The sequence below is a fragment of the Marmota marmota genome, unplaced genomic scaffold (assembly GCF_001458135.2).
Source record: "Marmota marmota marmota unplaced genomic scaffold, marMar, whole genome shotgun sequence".
NCBI lineage: Eukaryota > Metazoa > Chordata > Mammalia > Rodentia > Sciuridae > Marmota > Marmota marmota.
In genome coordinates, this window is record NW_026000119.1 from 12,197,984 (window position 1) to 12,214,304 (window position 16,321).

Sequence of the window (16,321 nt, forward strand, 5' to 3'; positions counted from 1 at the left end):
TAATATTGATGAAAATATGTGAAATAGGTAATGTTCCATGATGGTAGAATTATAGATTGGTTTATTCCATTTGTGAGTTCAATTTCAATGTGTTTCACTATTTATAATGTTTATAAACACAAATACACATACTGGGAATACAGTTTTGGGGATCTGATGTCCATTATAGGGTCCAGTTATGTCCATGAGTCCCACAGAAAATATTTCCAACTAAGTGTGTCACAAGAATGATCCCTAAATGGTGAGCATTCTGAGATCCGTTTGCCATTTGGTGCCAAATTAATTTTTTTTTCATTTCAATAAATTCACATTTCAGTAAGTTCACAAAGGGTTTTTTTTTTTAATCTCTCCAAAATATTAAGATTGCATACTTTTAAAGATATCAATTTTAAAATATCACTTTTAACTTAAAGGCTGAAATTGATTCTGGGCTAATCCAAATTTGTAATCTGCAGTGTTTTCCCAGCTGGCTTCTTGTGTTGTCCTCAATGTAGAATATTTATATTCTAGCTTGGACTAGCTATGTTAGTGTTGTCTTTGTTTTTTTTAAAGTCAGAAATATATTATCTATCCTTTCTTTCTTACAGGTAAAAACTGTGATGGGAACTTTGCCCAGGAGAGAAGCAGAAGCAAGATAAGTCACCCACCAAAACATAAGCAGGTAATTGGAGCACAAACTCTGACAGTGTTTAAGGAAGACTCTGTGAGGCAGCACTAACACTTCCAAGTGAGCCAAGAATTAGGCGGGGGGGGGGGGGGAAATGCAGTGATGGAAACCAGATAGGACTACAATTACCCTCGGGTCCACTGAATAAACAGGTTATTTTCTTTTAGTAGCTGAACCCTCTTAAAATTTGAGAATTCCCTTAGGATGTAGAGTTATAGGACAGCAATGGCATAGATAACTCTAAATGTTGGGAGGCAGCTTGGTAGCTCAGCACACTGAAAAGAGCACTGCATTTACACTCAGAAGACCTAAGTACAGTCTTTTCAAATTCTTTGGTCCTCATTTTCCTCATCTACAAAGTGAAATAACTAAGAATAGCTAATATGTTCCATATGTGATAGCCTATAAATATTCAGCAGGATCAAATGAAATATGTGTACAAGAAGTGTTTGAAAACTATAAATCCCAATTTAAAAAAAAATCGAAAACAAGGACAAGAAGTTGTATAGGTTTTTTGGAATTAGTGGAGGTTTAGATGAGATAATTTTTTAAAATAATCTCATTTTGAAGAAAAAGTTTGGAAAATGTTTTTTAGGTACTAGAACTAGGTAGCCTCTATGAAAAATAAGCCAGAATTTTACTTTATTTTTATTTATTTATTTATTTATTATACTGAGAGTTGAACCCAAGGCACTTTACCCCTGAGCTACAACCCCAGCCCTTCTGTTTTTTCATCTTGAGATAGTCTTGGCTCAGTTGCTTAGGGCCTCACTAAATTGCAGAGGTTAGCCTCAAACTTTAATTCTCCTGCCTCAGCCTCCCTAGTCACCAGGATCACAGGGGTGTGCCACCAAATCCAGGAAATTCAGAAAAATTTAATTGCGGTACTCCTGTAATTTATACTTTTCTTTGCCAACCAACTTCTTTGATACTTCACTCTTCCAGTTGCCCCTCACTGGCCCCAAACTAACCGGGATGATGGAATTAGGGCTGGTTGCACATTAGTCTAAGTGCAATCATATATTTCTACTTGGTTTGTTTAGTTCTTCAAGGCTCTACCTGAACCAAAATCTTTTCCTTACTTAAATTCTTTAGCCAGAAATTCTCACATTCAGTTACTAACGAGTTAAACTGAAAAGGTGTTATCTTCAGAAGATTATAGTTAAAATTCCCTTTACCTTCTAGCTCTTTCTCTTCACACACTACCCTGGATTGGTTTATCAGATTAGCTAGTTGTCACTTTAAACCCTGAGGGAGAAAGATACTGAAGCAGTAAATTCTAATTAAAGAAGAGAAAGGAGAAAAGAGGGGAAGCCAGTTTCGTGTGTGTGTGTGTGTGTGTGTGTGTGTGTGTGTGTGTGTGAGAGAGAGAGAGAGAGAGAGAGAGAGAGAGAAAGTTGGGGAGATGGAGAGAAATTTGGTGGCAGGACAGAGGAGAAATCTGAGGTATGTGTGTGACCCTTAGGGTTGATGATACCAAGGGAGGAGATCAGGGAAGTATATGTGGTACTAAAGAGGTGTGGCACTGAAGTCAAACTGCGTAATTTACAATTTTTATTAGGGTTGGTCCTGTCTGACTCATTTCTACTACTTGTCCTGGCAAGTTATGTAACTGCCTATTGAATTTTGTTGAAGGGAGTATGGCAAATAATCATAACCCTTCTGCTTTTTGAAACTTAGCTATGTTAGAACATACTGTAGGCAATTCAATATGAATATACTGTCATCTAAATCTGACCCAGGGGGACTTGTCTTTTGGTTCATGGCTGCTAATCATGATTTTTTTTTGTTTGTTTGTTTTTAAGTATTCCATCAAATGGAGGCCAAGACAGAAGTTAAGCTTTCTAGGTTATGTTCTCTTTTAAAGTAGTGATTGTACACTGTGATGTGAGTAAGTTGCTAGGCAAGAAAGTTGATCATGAAAGGCTTTGTCAGGTGGAGCTGGAATTTTTAATAAAACTAAACATCACTTCAGTTTAAAAAAATTAAGTTGATTGCCTTAATTTTTACATTTCCCTCCATAATGTCTAATGGAAAACTTCAAGGAAAATGATCTTACATATAGAGACTAGTTATCATTTTGGAACCCAATCCAGACTTATTATACTCATATAAAAGGGGGAAGTACAGAACCTGCTACATTTGATAACAATATGAGAAGAAATTTGTCTTAGAAAGCTGAAGCTGTTAGGATGCATAGTTCTTCAGCAAAAACAAAGAACTATAAAACATTATACATAAATAACTTAAGCATTTTATTTGTACTAGAAACCTATCATTACATTCATTAGCCAATCTTTTGATGCTGGGCCAAGTCCCTTTGACCATAGATGTGCTGTTGAGAGGTCTAAGTTGTCTTTTTTAAAACAAACTGTTCCCATATGCATTCTATTTTAGTTTTTGTTAAAAGAAATGTAAAACTTAAAAACACTTATGAAACAATATTAATTTAGCATACTTCTATATTTACGTAATATATTCCAGTTTTCTTTCCCATAGTAACTTATGGCAGTAACTTGTCTTTTCGCAGCATCCAACTTCATTATTTTTTAAATTGTGGTAAAATATATATAACATAAAATTGTCACTTTAAACTTTCTTAAGTATTTGTGTGTGTGTGTGTGTGTGTGTGTGTGTGTGTGATGATGGGGTTTGAACCCAGGGATTGTGCATGTGAGGCAAGCACTCTACCAACTGAGCCTATATTCCCACTCTTTGATTTCATTTTTAATAGGGAAAATCTCGTTTTTACTTACGTTTAGTAAATCATATAAAAATTAAATTATCTATTTACGTTAGCAGGAATAACTCCTTAACAATTTGGAACTCTCACTAAAAACAATTGCTTTTTACGTAAGTTTCATAAGAACAGGAGTTTTGTCTGTTTTGTTAACCATCCCAGAACAGTTCCTGTTGCATAGTAGGCATTGATGTTACTGAAGGAAAGAATGAAAGGCTCTCTGTAGTGATAACTCAGCTGGAGAAACATACATATGTAGGCATATTATAATATAGACCATTTATAAACAAATCAGAGACCACAGGCGGCATTATTCTGGGTGTTTATACAAGAAATGGAGAACATTGGTTAATGGTTTGATTAAGTGGATGTTATTTAATAGAGCTATTAATTTTGAAAATTTTCTGCATATTATGCTTAGTACAATATCTTGCATATCATAAGTATTCAGCAAATCTTAGTCTTTGTGAGTTTGTTGGTTCATCTCTTTATTCTTGGAGAGAGAAGGGAAGGGCAAGGACAAGAGACAGTAACAGTGCGTACAGTAGCTCAGCAATGTCTGAGCCAGCTTCACTGTGATTCTCCCTGCCTTTCTCTTTCAATTAAAAGAAGACTGCTGTAATTCCAGGCATCCAAACCTCTTTGAACAGCCAAGGACTACCCTTGGCTGTTCCTTTTTCTATATAGAAAATTTAAAACTTTCCGGAAAACACTTCTTTCCAATGCTCTTTCACCCTCAAGTGTTTCAGATTATATGACCATTTCTGATTGCAAGAAGAGCAAAGAATCAAGTACTTAGCTTTTCTATACTTTAGTGGAGGCAGGCATGGGAAACAGGGATTGGAAACAGCTATTGGTTTATTTAGACAGTAATCAGTCTCAGCTATTTTAATATCTGTAGTGTGGATATAACTACATGCTGAGTTAATCTTCAGTAAATAGTGAGGGTAGGTAAATAGGTAGGTTATTTAGACATTAAGTTTTTCCATGAATCTGTATGTAAACAAGTAAGATCTTATGTGTGTGATTTCAATTCTAAATAAATTATTTGGGATTTGAATAATTCAGTAATATTTTCATAAGATAATGATTTTATTTATATCATCTCAAATGTGATATAGTCATGTTCAGACTGTAAACACAGTAATATAAATATACAATTATAAATTAAAATTCAAAAATCTTATAAAGAGATTACATTTTATATAAAGTATCATTGATTTTTCAGTACCATAGAAAGTTTCCTATCAAATTACTAGTCTTTCAGGGCCCATCAGTTTAGTTCTCAATTTCTGTTTGATGGTCGTCAGTGTCAGGCCACTGACTCTTCTCACACAATGTAATTTGTATAGGTGTGTTTCTTTTAGATGACACAGACGATTATTTTAGTCTTATCCTAACTAATATATTAATCTATGTAAAATGTAATCTAAGGCACAAGAAGTGTGTTATGAGAGTGAAGACAGAACCTATAAAAGTAATTATTTGATATTATTTTATTAAACTTCAGATAGCATTTGTAAAACTCAAGTTTTCAATTTGTATTTCCATGACATATGCAAAAATCCTTGCTTGATTTTGGGTTTTATATTTTGTATTTTGGGTTTTATTTTTCTCTGAAAAGCATGTATTGATCCTAAGAATATGGTATTCAGTCCTTGAAAATAATACAAATTTTGTACTGTATTTCTGACAAAGTAAACACAAATGCGTTAGAAAATGTGCCTCGGACTTTTAAATAACTTCCTCCCAAAGGGAACTGTTTTCTACTTTAAAAGATCTAAAAGTAGGGCTGGGGATGTGGCTCAAGCGGGGTAGTGCGCTTGCCTGGCATGCGTGCGGCCCAGGTTCGATCCTCAGCACCACATACAAACAAAGATGTTGTGTCCGCTGAAAACTAAAAAAAAAGGAAATATTAAAAAAAAAGATCTAAAAGTAGTTTTAGCTTAACTTTTCTATTCTTTCCTAGACGAATTTTAAATTTATTATTATTTTCATTTTTATAGATGATAAATGGTAAAATATTTCATGTGTTCTTGAAGGCAAAAAAAATTTTAAAATAGAGAGAAATAAAGAAAGGAAAATGTTTATCAATTCACTTTGAAGCAGCTGAGAATTCCTATTACTCTTGGCAACTAATAATAAATGATATTTTAACAAAAATGAATTCCTGGGTTGGGGGTGTAGCTCAGTGGTAGGGTACTTGATAGCATGTGTGAAGCTCTGAGTTTGATCCCCAGCACCACAATAAATAAATAAATTTCTATTTGGACATCAATTGTCCAAACCACTTGATTCATATGTCACCTCAGTAAAGACAAAAATATTTTAAAAAGATAAAGAAGGATGGCAATGTAGCTCAGTGGTAAAGTGCTCCTGCAGTCAATCCCCAGTACCAAAAAACAAAACAAAACAAAAACAAACAAACAACAACAAAAAAAAAACAACAATAGATTCTGTTCAAAGATGCATGGCTAGAAGTTGTATAAAGAATTTAGAGTTCTTATACTTCATCTTCATTAAAATGCACATACAAACATATAATGATGAACTACTCCAAGAAAGATACCTTGGTTTTGCAAAACTGAACAAGAATGAACATAACAAATTTGTTCAGAGCAAACGAACACCCACCGGGAATATTTGGTGTGAATGAAACATTTTCAACTGAGTTTTACTAAAATGCTTACCATTTTTCTTTGGTTTTTATTTTCATGATTGTGAGCATACATAATTTTCATGGAAAAATCTTGATTAATTTTCTTTATTTGAGAGATGATATAATTAATATTTGACTGAATTTTTTACCATATTTTAATTACATATTATTTATCAACTTTTATCAGGTTAAAAGGGGAGTTCGTTACTTTCTTACTTTGTTTATGGTTGTTTTTCAATAGATAATAAATTCCTTCCAATTATTTTACACATGTGTAAATATTTCCTCTTCCTGTTTTTGGCATGAAGGTGCTATTTTATTTCTTTCTATAGATTTTATTTCAGATAAGGGTATGCCTTTATGCCTTAAATTGATTGATTGCTTGTTCTTCTCCCTGTGTTCTGGGAAGTGAGTTGAATCCATAGAAGACACAGAAATTTCCTTTCTCTCTTGAAATGTAAAAGGGCCAACTTTTTAATATGTACCCCCCCAAATAATAGTAATTTGAATTAGGGTATAAGACCATTCATTCAAAGACCATTTACCATAGCAAAACCACAGAAAAATTCCTACCTGCCTTTGATTTCACAGTTCTAGGACAAATCAGCTTCACTAAGAAGCCTTAGGTCAAAGGATATTCCTGGATTATATTAATGTATGGTTGATATGTGCTGCATTTTTCTTTCTCTCCTCTACCAAATCCCATATTCTGAGCTGTACTCAAATATGTTTCCCTCTGGGTTGTTCATGTTGCAGGGGGTAGGGAAAGGGTTACATTACCTACACAATCCTAAGCACCTTGGCTTCTATTAAAATCTTGCTAAAAAAAAAACAACTTGATTTTTTTACTATTATTACTTAGTCTTTTAGCATTTATTTTATGATCTTTGACTATATCAGGTTTATATATAAGCATACATATGTACACATGCAATATCAAAATCTTTGCTAAAGCTGAATATTATTTAAAATTTACTTAATTACTACTAACAAGTTATGGAAAAATAACAAAGTTGAATGAAATTAACACCTTTTTACTTTTATACAAAGGACATTTTGAGATATTGTTGAATATTTGTCTCCAATACTCAAAATTACTACTTGTTAAACTATAAATTTTCTTTAGGTTGACTTAATTAGTAACTTTTTAAGAATCCTAAAAAAACATATATGCCTGATTTTTAAAATATTTTTTCCTCAGTATGAACTGAGAAACTATAAAAATCTGTTAAATGACTATTATTATAGGCAATATTTTGATGATTAAATGATTAATAATTCTAAGATGATAAGACTTCAGCTAGTGTATTAAAATTTATTCCAAAACATTATATGAAATAAAATAAGATATAGAAGAGTATATGGAAGATATGAATATATATTTTATGAAATGTGTTTCTTACATTTATATAAAGGAACATCAAGAAGTTCTTATTTTTTTTAAACATTTTTTTTTAGTTGTAGGTGGACACAATACTTTTATTTTATTTTATGTGGTGCTGAGGATTGAACCCAGTGCCTCATGCATACTAGGTGAGCGCTCTTCCTCTGAGCCACAATACTAACCCCAAGAAGATCTTATTTTTAAAAATGGTTAGTTATGGGATGGGGATGTGGCTCAAGTGGTAGTGCGCTTGCCTAGCATGCGTGAGGCACTGGGTTCAGTTCTCGGCACCACATAAAAATAAGGAAAAGATATTGTGTCCAACTAGAATTAAAAAATAAATATTTCTTAAAAAATGGTTATTTATAGGGAACTGGGAAGAATGCAGTGAATGTGAACAGTAGCAGGTGCAAGAACTCCTACTGTATACATTTTGATATCTTTTAACTTTTTAAAACATGTGAAATGACCTAGTCAGAAATTAAGAGAATTCATAGAGAAATTTAAACACGAGAGGACACCTAAGAAAACTAAGATGAGGGGTAAGAAACAGAGATGGGGAAGATTCCTGCAGTTGGCTTTTGCTTTGTCTGAATGTGAAAGGTGAGATAACCTGCGGATTCAATGTATTGTAGCAGCGGCATAAACTTGGTATCTCTCTTTCTATTCTCTGCTGAATATCCTGTTGGTGGTAGAAGATATTGAGGTTGAAGGTGCATTTCTAAACTAGATTTGTATTTTTATATGAATTTTTAAAAATTGTATCTATGAATTTAAAATAATTTATTAAGAGTAAAAAAGTATTATCCTTATTTTACTTGCTTTCAGGGTTTTAAAAAAAACAGCTTCATTGTTCCTCTAATGTGAATGTTTCTATATATGTAATGATAGAGTTGGTAATCTATCATTATCTTGTAAAGCTATTTTTTGTTTGCTTATAAGGTCTGAATAGCTTTCCATAACAAATCTGGATCTTCTGGATTTTCTGTCTGAAATGCTTCATTATGTTGCAAGTTGGAACTTGACATGCAAGATGTCAATCAAGACAAACGTTTTTCTTTTTGTATATTATCTTTTCCATGAGCTTTTATTTTTTTCCATCTCTGCATTCATTATAAAGATTTTCTGAGAGATAACTCTTACAAATTACATTTTAAAAAATACTCTTAAAATAGGACATGGTGATTAAGCTGAAAATAGTCTATCATATCAGTGTTCACCATTATTTTAACTTTTAAAAAGAAACATGTTGTATGTAACTCAATTAGTTCTTTGTCAGGTCTTTTAAGAGAGCAGCAGAAACAACAGAAACCACAAAATACAGTAATAGTACATTGGTTTTTATTCCCCCTACCAGGGTAAAGGCAATCACTTCCAATTCTTTAAGCTCTTTCTTTGGATATTTACTGTCTATTTCTAAATTGCATCTCCCCCCACCCCCAGTACCGGTGGTTAAACCCAGGGTAATCTACCACTGAGCCACAACCCCAGCCCTTTTTAAAATTTTATTTATGTATTTATTTGACATAGGATTTCTGTAAGTTTCTCAGGCTGACTTCAAACTTGTGATCCTTCTGTCCCAATCTCCCAAGTAGCTGGGATCATAGGCATGCATATGCACCCATCTAAATAATATTCTTAAACCACTTTTGATTTTGTTTAGTTTTGTTTGAGATAGGGTGGGGGTGGGGGTGGGGGTAAATTTCCCAGGCTGGCCTTGGACTCAATCCTCTCACCTCAGCCTCCTGAGAAGCTAGGATTAAGGCCTGTGCCACTGCACTTAAGTTTAAACTGCTATTGAAAGGAGGCAGAGTAAAGTTGTCAAGAGCTGTTAGGATTTAAATCTGCTGGGTCACTCGCCATTCCTTTTTATTTTTAGGTATTGTTTCTTAACCGCAGCACAATTGATATTTTGTGCCCTATAATTCATTGTTGTAGAAAGCTGTCAAATGCATATAGAAAGCTGTCTTATGTGTGGTAGATTGTTTAGCAGAGTCCCTGGTTTCTGTCTGCTAAATGCTAGTAGCACCCCCACCCCAGCTGGTAACAATTTTAAAGATCTCTGGATGTTGCTAAGCTAGGGAGATGGGGTAGTAAATAAAATCACCTCCAGTTGAAAACCTCTGATCTTGGGGAAGTTGATTCAGTTTTCTGTAATTTTGCTCTCTCATCAGGAAATTGGAATTAATATCAAAACCTACCTTATAGAGCCAATACCAGGTTAAATGGTATTTGCAATCCACTTACTTCCTGATGTCTAGTATGTAGTCTTTAAATATTTTCACAATAACACACTATTTTAAATTCTTAAGCTCTTTGTTTTATTAATAATATCCTTCTCATTTTCCTAATGCAATTATTATGATTTCTGTTTGTGTCAGTATTCAATCTTTATAATGATTATGACCAAGCAGTAATTTTCTCATGCTATTCTTTTCCTCCTAAACTAAATAATTGCCCCCTTTTGTTGGCTTGTTTAATTTTCTATGTACCTAAATCTCCTCAAATTGTCTACCAGAAATGTAAATATTCTTTCAATAAGATTGGGTACAGTTGGCAAACAATTTTTCCCCTTCAGGGATATTTTTACTAGAACTTTGCAGTCTCCTGTTCCAATATGGGCTTGTTACTCTACAGGCCTGACAGAGATCTCATCATGTGCCCATCTAGGCATCTTAGGTTTGTTGTCTCCATTCAGCAAAGAACTGAACAGGACACAGAGACAGCAAGCAAGTAGCAGTTTATTGCAAAAGTGACATAGACAGACTTCTCTGAAGACCAGAAAACTGGAGACTCCGGACCCTGGAGTCCCAGGGGGAAGTTTTGGCTTGTTCTTTTTATGGTCTCTGGAATTTCCTCCTTCCCTTATCTCTGCCCCTGGTCTCCTCACTACTGTTCACTGGTGTTCCCCATGTCCACATGTGCATTTTAGTTTTTCTCTCAGATCTCCCGCTTAGGAGCATAAGTACAGATGTGGCTGTCTGGGTCCCCGGCTTGGATACACAAGCACTTTTGTCACTGGGAAAGCTGACCTCATTGGAAGACCCTCTCTATGTTCCTTTGGTCTGGATCTGCCTCTGACTTCCTCATTCACCATCTTGTCCTGGCTGCCTGTGTCCTACATCTCCCTCAATCTCGGAATTTCTTTGTACCATTATCCTGGGGATCTCCCTATCCTTAGGGTGTGTTTGGTCCCTTATTTCTGGATCTTATGTCTCTTTTCTTCTACTTTGTTTCCTTATTTTCATGGAATACAATTTCCAGTAAACCTATTGAATGTATAAAAATATGCTTATTCTAAATATAGTGTTGGAAATTATTTTCCTTCAAAATATTAAAAGCATTGCTCTATTGTCTTTTGACGTTCAGATTCAGAGTTACTATTGAAACTTTTGCCATTCTAGTTTGAGTTTTTAATATGTAAAATGTTTTCCTCAGTGGAGGATTTAGGCTCTTTGTCTACAATGCTCAGAAATTGCACGTAATGTCTTATATATATATGTCTTTTAAAATCACTACAGTGGGCAGTGAAAATTCAGGCCTTTTGATTTAGGAATATAATTACTGTTCTTGTAATATAACTGCACTAATTTCCCTTCCTGAGGCCCCAGCCCAACCTCAAAATTTCTTTGAGGAGCTACCATTAATAAGATGCTTAAACTTTAATTTTCTTTCTTTCTTTTTTTTTCTCTCCTGCTAATTGTCTTCTTTTTGTCCTTTCCCCCCCTTTTTTTTTTCTGCAAAGTTTTTTCCCCCACCCTATTAAAATCTCCTTCTTCCTTCCTCCTCCACCTCCTCCTCCTCCTCCCAGTGGTGTTTTTCTGCTGAGCTACATACCCGAACTTTATTGTATTTTATTTTAAGGCAGGGTCTCACTTAAGTTGCCTAGGCTGGCCTTGAAGTTAAGATTCTCCTGCCTCAGCTTTCCAGGTTGCCACCATTGAATTTTTATGTCCTGAGTTTTAAAATCATAGCAGCTCTTTCTGGTGTTTCTTTAAAAAATATACAGTGTTAACTAGGTGGAGTTGCTATAATCCTAGCAACTTGGGAGGTTGAGGCAGAAGGATTGAAAATTTAAGGCCAGCCAGCAACTTAGTGAGACTCTATCTCAAAATAAAAAAATAAAAATAAAAAAGGGCTGAGGACTATAGCTCAGCGGGTAGAGCACCCCGTTCAATCCCTAATACCAAATAAATATATCCATACATAAAATTATGTACATAAATAAATAAAAATTATCTTTCTTTATGTGCAGTATCTTGTCATCTCTTTGAAGGCATTAATATTCTTAAATGTTTTCTCTGCTTATTGTATTGTTTACCCCAAGTTCCTTTATTTTTTTTCTGTTTATTTTGATCTTATCTTTCATGTTAGAGGTTTCCTTCAGATGTTTTAAAATCATAGTGTACTTTTTCATGTTTAACAGTGAATTGCTTAGATCATAACCAAGTGGGATTTATTACAAGAATGTTGGTTTGCTATTAGAAAAGCTATCAATGTAATTTATCATATCAATAGAAAAAATAAAAGATCATCAGTTTATAAAAAAGCATTTGAAAATAATTTAAGCTCTATTGATAATTTTAAAAATCCAGCAAATTAAAAGTAGTGAATAACATCCTCAACCTGATAAAAGATATTGCTGTGGTTCGGATATGATTTTAGCATGTCCTGTAAATGTCCAAGGCTTGGACCTTAGTACAGTGATGTTGGGAAGTAGTGTGGACCTTAAGAGGTGGGACCTAGGTTTATAAGAATGTGAAGTTGTTTTTCTATTAGAAAAATAATCAGTGTAATTCATCATATCAATAGAAAAAAATAAAAGATTATCAGTATATAAAAATCTCTGCCCTTGGAAGAGATTATGGGATACCAGTTTCCCTCTGCTAAAGTGATTTCTCCCTCACAGGTGCTCTTGCCATGATGCTATCTGTAGTTAGGCCTTTACCAGAGGTCAAATCAATGGTACCTGACCTTGGACTTTCAGCCTCCATAATTGTGGGCTTAATAAACCTCTTTTCTTTTTATTTCTTTGGTGTTAGGAATGGAACATAGGGCCTCATGAATGCCAACTATATGTTCTACAGCTGAACTACACCCCTATCCCCAATAAACCTCTTTTTAAAATAAGTAGTCTGCCTCAGGTATTTCATTACAGTAATGAAAAATGAACTAGTACACCTACAAACATACTAGAGCTAAAAATCATATTTAATGATGAAAGATGTTTATATTCTTCCTTAAATCAGAAAAAAAGAAAAGATCTTTGTTGTAACTACTTCTGTGTGTTAACTTTGAGTTCTCCAGAAAATAGATCTAACAGCATGGAGCTCTCTCTCCAAACTTTTGGTGAGAGATATTTATTATGAGGAATTGGCCCATATAATTACGGAGGTTGAGAAGTGTAAATTGCATTCGAAGGCTAGGAAAAGACCAATGTCCCTTTTCAAGCAGACAGGTATGGGAAAAAGAAGGAAATTCCTATTTCTTCCACTTTTATCTTGCATTCAGTCCTAACAGATTAAGTGATGCCACATTAAGGAGGGCCATCTACTTTACTAAACCCACTGATTCAAATGCCAATCTCATCCAGATATATCCTCAAAGACATACCCAGAAATAATGTTTAACTTGGGTACCCTGTAGCACAATAAAATTGACACATAAAATTAATAATTGTATTTCATTAAATAGATGTTTAATGGTTTACTGATGTATCCAGCAAAGGACCAAAGTGATTTCACCAAAATAAACTCATTTTTGTTTTTGTTTCATGACCTGTAATTTCTTAAGATATTCCATGCCAGTTTTTGTTTTCCATAGGTTCATTATTATCATCATATCAACATTACTTGTTTTGATACTGGGGATTGAATCCAGGAGTGCTTTATCACAGAACTACATCCCCAGGCCCCCCCCCCCCTTTTTTTTTAAGACAGAGTCTTGCAACGTTGCCCAGACTGACCATGAACTTGTGATCTTCCTGCCTCTTCCTCCCGAGTCACTGGGATTACAGAGGTGAGCCACTACTACCAGCTTCCACGTTACTTTTTATCAGCAACAGTATTTATTGAGTTCTTTTTGGTTGTAGTTTCTGGGGATAAAAATAGTGTATGTTATATCTGACTTGAATAGGGGCTCATACAGTAAATATATACAGTATATCAAATGAACAGAAGGAGGAACAAAGTGATTAGCAAATTGTAGTACAGACAACACTTGTCCGAGGAGATCAGGGAAGAAAATGTTCCAGGAGGATTTGAACATGTACAAATCTTTTAGTGAGGAGATGGTTAGGAAAGGCTTCATGAAGAGGTAGCAGTTAAACTACATATTCAAGAAAGGGTACAACCTTTTTAATGAAGTAATAAAACACTAAGTAAAGGGGAAAATCATGAAACTAGAAAGAATGTGAATTTGTGTTCAAGAAACCATGAGTAGAGTAGTTTACTTTGGACAGAGGTTTCATGTAAGGAAGTAGTTGGAGCTACATTTGGAGTGTTGATAGGAATGTAATGAGAGAGGCCAAGTGAAGGAGTTCAAAAATTTTTTTATTAGTTTTGTATTATTTTTTGGTGGTATTGGGTGGAGTGTAGGGGTATCAAACCCAGGGACTCATGCAGGCTAGGCAAGTGCTTTGAGCTACATCCTCAGTCCAAATTTAAAATGTTAATGCAGGAAGTGATTAGCTGTCAAAGATGAGGATGGGAGAGGAAACAAGTATTCTAGGCAAGCTAAATCTTATCTATTCCCGGGCCAAAGCATTGAATACTGTTAATTATTTTTGCTACATAAAAATGCTACATCTATTTATTTTCATTGTGCATTATTTCCTTTTGTTGGCTTTCAAAAGGCTAAATACAGTTTTATCACTAGTGATTCAGAAGAATCTTGAAGATCTTCCTGTGCCTCAACTCTGTATTCCTTTTTAAACTTTCGATCAATTATATTTTGAATCAACTGAAGTGCTAGCTTTTAGAAAGAAGATTTATGTTTGAGAGCATTTTTGTAGTCTACCATAATGTCAAGAAATATTTCACTTATGCATTTAAGATTTGTATCCTATCTTCACTTTTAAAATCATTACAAATTAATAAAAATGTTGGGATTTAAATCTGGTAGTTCATTTTAACATGGATTTGTTTCTTTTGAGAAAAGGGAGAGATGAGGGTATATATAATTTAAAAATAATATACTCTGGATTTTAACAATAAAATACATGATGCTCTGAGCTATTAAAAGCAAATTCCTGTATAGATAAGTTTGATCTCACTAATGTGAAGTCAGTACGCAGTAGGAAGGCAGACCTATCTTCTCTCCTGTCTCTACCACCTCATGTCCTGAGTGAACATGTGGGCCATCTGGCTGTCACACGTGCAGCCAGCTGCACTCTCAACAGGAGTGCCATGTGTATGAAGAATTCTCACAGAAGCACATTTGTAGGGTTAGACTTCCTCCCGCTAATCTGGATAAGTTCTCAGGATGCCAAATCTTTAAGCACAGTTTCCAGTGTGGGAGGCCCTTGAACCTCCCCCATCATCTCTGGTGTGAATGAATGCAGATTGTTCCACAAGCCTAGGCAAATACTTTATTGTGTTACTTTCCAGAGTAGTTTGACCTTGTACACTTGAAAAATTCCTCCCTAAGACTGTCTTGCCCTACCGGAAATGCACGCTTTTCAGGACTTTGAGGCCTAAATACAACTTAACGCATATTTGCCTATCTCATCTCCTTAAAATGGTGGTGGAAGAGGGCAAGGGGTCTCTCTTCATGGCTTCATACCTGTATGGGATCACACAGACTTTTTCCACCTCAAAGTAGGGAGTGGGAGAATGGGATTCATGTGGTGGTGTCTCAGCATTGCTTCATCCCTGGGCAAATACATGTTTTACATAACTGCTCCTTATCATCTTTCTGTGGTCTACTTTGCATTCCTTTTCAATCTTCTGCTATATCTTAAAGGAGAAAGAGAGAAAGACTATAAAGAAAAGGAGAAGCAAAGAGGCTTTGAATCAAGTCTTTGAGGGAGGCAAATCCTGTTCTACTAACACTTTCAGGAATTTTCCTCTTCTTTCCTTGTGTTTCATTTTCCAAAACACCATACTTCCAACACACCATACCTCCAACATCTTTCAGTGACCCGAAGGCTATTCACCTCAAAGCTATGCAAGCCAGAAATAGGTAGGTTAGATGTATCAAGCAGTCAGAAAAGTTACTTCACTCCTAATATGGGCCTAGTTACCAAAAATAGAGGACAAATGAGAGAGAGAGAGAGAGAGAGAGAGAGAGAGAGAGAGAGAGAGAGGAAAAAAAAAGAATAAATATTTCAGCACATAAATCTGATCATTTAATTGGGTACAAATAATACTGCTACTTTAAAAATATTTTTTCATTTTTAACTGATACATAAAAGCATAAAAATTGTTGAAAAAGTTTTGGTTTAGATATTCTGATTTCATTTCTCTCCTGGAATTTTCACAATTATTTTACCCATTGACCACAATAGTGTTGTTTTCTTTTTTTTTTTTTTACCTCCCCCATATTTTTTATTTATTTATTTATTTTTAATTTTTTATTGTTGGCTGTTCAAAACATTACATAATTCTTGATATATCATATTTCACACTTTGATTCAAGTGGGTTATGAGCTCCCATTTTTACCCCAAATACAGATTGCAGAATCACATCAGTTACACATCCATTGATTTACATATTGCCATACTAGTGTCTGTTGTGTTCTGCTGCCTTTCCTATCCTCTACTATCCCCCCTCCCCTCCCCTCCCCTCGCCTCTTCTCTCTCTGCCCCCTCTACTGACATTCATTTGTCCCCCTTGTATTATTTTTCCCTTTCCCCTCACTTCCTCTTGTAT